Genomic DNA, 6,224 nt, shown 5'->3' with positions numbered 1-6,224 from the left:
CTTCTTTAGCAACTCTTTGGTATACTTGGTCTGATTGATGAAGGTTCCTTTTTCCAGCTGACGAACTTGAAGCCCGAGGAAGAAAGTTAATTCTCCCATCATGCTCATTTCAAATCTGTCCTGCATCAGCTTAGCAAATTTCTCACACAATTTGGGATTAGTTGAACCAAATATAATATCATCAACATATATTTGAACAAGCAGAATGTGAGAATCTTTAGTGAATCTAAACAATATTTTATCCACAATTCCAATAACAAAATCGTGATTAAACAGAAATTCAGTTAAGGTGTCATACCAAGCTTTAGGAGCTTGTTTCAGACCGTACAATGCTTTGTCAAGTTTATAAACATGATTTGGTAACGTATGATCTACAAATCCAGGGGTTGCTTAACATAGACTTCTTCACTTAATTTACCATTCAAAAATGCACTTTTCACATCTATTTGAAAGACTTTAAAGTTCTTAAATGATGCGTATGCCAGGAAGATCTAATTGCCTCAAGTCTTGCTACTGGTGCAAAAGACATATCAAAGTTGATACCTTCCTCTTTTCTGTATCTTTGAGCAACTAAACGGGCTTTGTTTATAATAACCAAGCCATCTTCACTAAGCTTGTTTCTAAAGACCCATCTTGTTCCTACGGTCTAGGAGTTAGATGCCGAACTTTATTTCTTACAAATTGGTTTAACTCCTCCTGCATGGTATTTATTCAATCTGGATCAATCACGGCTTCACCAATTTTCTTAGGTTCAATTTGAGAAATAAAGGCAAAATTGGCCATTTCATCCATCAATTGATGTCTTGTCCTTTGAGGAGAGAAAGGATTTCCGATGATCAATTCTGTGGATGATTCTTGTTCCATCTGAAGTTGAATCCAAAGGGATTGGTTATCTGAACAGGTGACTCCGCGACGTCTGAACTCTCAACAGTTTGTTGAATAGGAGTTTGTACGTCTGGTTGTACCTCAACCGAATCAGCCACAAGGTCAGACAACGAAATCCGTTTATCCAGAGTTTTTCCTCACTTACAGACTCAAGAATCATCGCTTCTAATCTGTTAGCAAGGTCAATGGGATCAATGGATTTTCTCTCAATAGGCTCATCAAAGACTACATAGAGGGATTCCTCAACGATTTGCGTTTTGTTGTTGTATACTCTATAAGACTTGCTTACTGAGGAATATCCCAACATGAATCCCTCATCTGCTTTAGCATCAAAAGCGGTCAAATAAACCTTTCCATTGTTATGAATAAAACATTTACACCCGAATACTTTAAAGTAAGAAACTGTGGGAATTCTCCCATAATACAGTTCATAGGGAGTTTTATCAAAACGTTTGTTAATTATTGACCGATTTTGTGTGTAATAAGCAATGTTTATGGCTTCTGCCCAGAATCTCTGAGGTACGTTTGATTCAGCTAACATAGATCTCGTAGCTTTCTTTAGAGTCCTCACTCTTCTCTCAGCAATGCCATTTTGCTGTGGAGTTCTGGCACTAGACAACTCGTGCCTAATCCCAAATTCCTCGAGATAATATGATATGTATCTATTAGTGAACTCAGTTCCCTGGTCACTTCTGATACATGCAATATTTAAAGATTTCTGATTCTGAATTCTTTTTAAAATTTTAATCAAGTTTTGAGCAGTTTTATCCTTTGATGGTAAAAATGCCACCCATGTAAATCGCGAAAAATCATCAATAACAATTATGGCAAATCTCATTCCTCCTAAGCTCTTTACAGGAATTGGACCAAACAGATCAATATGTAACAATTCTAAGCAACGGCTGAACTGAGATTTCCCTTTACTTTTGAACGATGATTTGCCCTGTTTGCCTAACTGGCAAACAAAGCATACCTTGTCCTTTGAAAACTGAAGTTTTGGTAAACCAATAACTAAATTGTTTGAACAAATATTTTTGATGGTTTTGAAATTTAAATGGTTCAACCTTTTATGCCATAACCATTTCTGGTCGTTCTTGGCAATCATGCACATAGGATCAAAAGATTTTTTATTACCAATTCATTTTCTATGAATTTCCTACTCTACTACCAGTTAATAAAGTATTACCATGTTGATCCTTAACTAGGCATGCATGGGTTTGAAAATCAATTGACAAACCATTATCACATAGTTGACTAATACTAATCAGGTTATTGCACAAATTGTCAACAAGTAGCACATCATTAATGGTTAGATTACCATAGATAATCTTACCCTTACCCATGGTCTTACCCTTCTTGTTGTCACCAAAAGTGATCTTAGGTCCAGAACAATCTGCTATATTTGTGAGAAACCGTCTGTTTCCTGTCATATGCCTGGAACAACCGCTATCTAGATACCACACAGATTCCTCGAGACCATCATTCACTTGTACCTACACAAAACAATATTTACAATCTTTTGGTACCCATATTCAATTGGGTCCTCGGTCAATCAGTCCCTTAGGAATCCATATTTGGGTTATTCTAATGGATTTCCCATTTTGTTTAGTAATTAATGCGTATGATTTCGACATAGCAGACGCCATCCTAAAAGCCATTGATCCCTTAGCTTTTGAAGAAGATTTTCTTTTAAAACTTTTTGACTTTGAGTCAGGTTTTAGATTGCCAGACCTGCTGACTGCTTCTAACTTATCTGATATTTGACAGCATCTCCAGACCTTGTCCAAACACTAACAACATAGTTTAACCTTTTGTTTTCAGCAGAAAGAGTTTGAATCTGTTCTTTAAACATCTCATTCTCGGATGAAATCTCTACTTCTTTATTTTCAAAAACATTTGTTTCAGAAGTTTTATGTGACGAAGAAATGTTAGCCTCATATTATAACTTCATTTCATAAAATGAATCTGATAACTTCTTGTACTCAATGACCATTTCATTGAGTGCAGTAGTTAATTCTTCGTTGGTAAAATCTGGTTTAGAAACATCATTTACCTTGGATTGGTCGTCTGTCATTAAGAATGTTACAACTTCAGTCTCTTTTTCAGCAGAAGAATCCTCTAAATCGCTGTCGGCCCATTTGGATTTGTTTTCAACACACATGAAAACTTTCTGGTTCTTCTGATTCTTCTTTTCTTGAACATTTCGACCATAGATCTGAGTCAACTTCTCCCATATTTCTTTAGTAGAGGTACATGCCTTGATTTTGTAGAATATGTTCATGTTGATCGATTGATACAGAATATTCTTGGCCACATTGTCCAAATTATTGGTCATCTTATCTTCAGTAGTCCACTCACATCTTGGCTTCGAAATCTTTATGGGGCCATCAGTAATGACGCTCCACATATCACAATCAAGAGCAACCAAGTGATCTTGCATTCTCATCATCCAATAATCGTAGTTTTCTTTCGAAAGCAGAGGGATATCGTTGATGATAGACATGATTCAGGTCCTTGAATCTTGAGAATAGGAAACATAGCTCTAATAACAATTGAAAGGATTGGCGTAATCGATAGAAACGGGGGTCTGGCTATAGATGACGACTTAGGAAAAATGGTTTGATAGAAATCCTATTAAGGATTTAAATCACTTTCTATTCTGCACAAACCCTTGCAAACTCTTGAACGATTCAAGGGTTATGTGAGAGAAGGGGGTCGTTATTAGAGAAAGGACTTTTGAAGCTGGTACATCTGGAGGGAGTTGGAGCAGTAGGAACAATCGGCGCGGGTCTATCTATATGCTCCAGTGAGACGAGGTGTAACGCAGTCTGTCGATCCGCGACCCCTGGATGCCGAAGGCGTCCTTGGGGGAAATGTTTGCTTAGGTTTGAAGCTAAGAACCAAGAAAGAGAAGATGACAGAATGAAAAGACATAGCAGATTGTTTATGGATGTTTACTCTCCCACGTCACCCCTTCTTCCAACCACCGAAAGGATTCACTATACTTTCGAATCAAATACAGTTGCACGAATAACTCACTGTTGAACAGAACAAACTCTGTTCAACTTACAATATAATGAAGAATATCACTCAGCTAAAACAATGCTTTGCTTTTAACTCTCTCTTGATAAACACACAGTAAAACAAGAAAGCAGTTCTCTCAATATAACAGTTTGAATATTCGCTTATATTTCTCAAATGTTCAGCAAAAACAATCTTCTGGCCGTTCTTCCGTTGTCCTTTAGAGTCTTTAAATAAAGAGCAGGTACCAACGGTCGAGTCTTTTATAATGACACGTGGCGAGCTTCCATTGGAACGCCTCCATAGTACACAACAAACTCTGAGCACTAGGATCGTGACCGTACCAATCTGGTAGTGCGCAAGTAGTGGGAAAAGTATTTGCTTACGTGACATTAATCAATTGGTTGCAACTGGCTGTTGTATTGATCTTCACTGGAAAGTGGAGCAGGAGTAGCGTATAACTAGTTGATCGTGGGTAGACGTGTGCTAGTTTTAAGCAACATGCTTTAAGCATGACATTAGACGTATTTCACTTAAACGACCTCGTCTAATGAAATTAGACGCCCACGTCTAATAGTAGGATTCAATAGACCACCTGGTCTAATGGGATTAGACGACACGTCTAATAACACATCCCTTTAGACTAATCTGAAGGAGTTAGAATGCACATCTAACTTCCATTAGTTAGACTACACGTCTAACTATACATCCCTTCAGACTAATCTGAAAGAGTTAGACGACACGTCTAACTTTCATCTGTTAGACTGCACGTCTAACTACGTCTGTTAGACTGCAAGTCTAACTACGTCTGTTAGACTGCACGTCTAACTCCGTATCTATTAGACTCCACGTCTAAATTTGTCTGTTAGACTGCACGTCTAACTACGTCTGTTAGACTACACGTCTAACTACGTATCTATTAGACTGCACGTCTAACTACGTCTGTTAGGCTGCACGTCTAATTACGTCTGCTAGACTGCACGTCTAACTACGTCTGTTAGACTGCACGTCTAACTACGTCTGTTAGACTGCACGACTAACTACGTCTGTTAGACTACACGTCTAACTTCGTATCTGTTAGACTGCACGTCTAACTACGTCTGTTAAACTGCACGTCTAATTACGCCTGTTAGACTACATGTCTAACTCTCGTTTGTTAGACTACACGTCTAACTCCCGTATGTTAGACTGCATGCCTAACTACGTCTAACTCAATGCATCTAATGCCCAATCAGTCTAATGAACCTCATTAAGACTTAGTCTAATATAACCTGTTTTCGATACACCTGCACCAAAAATAATTAGACGGTTTAGATTGAGTCTTATATACATTCATCATCAAAATTCCAATAGTCAAACTACTTTGACACTTAGTCAAAATAATTTGACCCAACACCACTGTTAATCTTTCCATCGACTTCTGATGTTGATTCCCTTTGTACATTGAAAATTGTCGGTCGTGTTCTTGAATCCGACTTAGTTCGCTATGCTTGTTATCTTGTATCCACCTTTAATTAAATCCACTAATACACATGACCCAATTTATCCGATTCTTCAAATGATCCTATTACCATTCTTCTTATAAATTGGGGATGTCATCGAGATCTTAAGAAGATTATAAAAGTTAGCACCTTCTACCAAAGTTTTTGTTGTTGATAGCCACCGTACAATTCATCTGCATAATCTCAGTAACCTAAATGATCGAGTGATTATTCTCTTTACTCGAGAGGATGAGGAACAGACTGATATGGCTTACGATAATGATGTATCCATCTCAAATCTAGCAAATGGAAGTGATTTGAACAATGATGACGAATATGAGCATCATTAGAGAGTGAATATGACAGCGATGATGATAGTGAAAGTGAGGAGGAAGAATGTGAGAGGTCTGAGAAAAGGAGAAAAGTTTTAAAAGATAAAGAAGAGGATCTTGTCAAGCTTTTCAGAAAGCTGAAGAAGAAATACTAAATCCGGTCTGACTGGTGGTTCATCCAATTGGACCTATCGAACCAGAATTTGTCAAAACAACCGATTTGATCACATGAACGGTTTTCAAAATTTGCAGTTACCAATCAAATATAAAATTCTATTAAGATCTAATATTACTTATTATTATATACTTATTTGAAAAAATAAGAATATTAAAAAAACTAGCATGAATCTCGTGAATTTGCACGGATAAGGATATAAAAAATTATTATTTATATATAATATGTTTAATTTTCTTTTGTAAACGTGACATCTATACTTTGTCACCTACTTTGAATTTTCTATTTAGTTTTTTTTATACAAGTTTTGCCTGGAAATCAACATTGCAT

Source organism: Impatiens glandulifera, chromosome 1 (assembly GCF_907164915.1).
Source record: "Impatiens glandulifera chromosome 1, dImpGla2.1, whole genome shotgun sequence".
NCBI classification, from domain to species: domain Eukaryota; kingdom Viridiplantae; phylum Streptophyta; class Magnoliopsida; order Ericales; family Balsaminaceae; genus Impatiens; species Impatiens glandulifera.
This window is presented reverse-complemented; position numbering follows the sequence as displayed.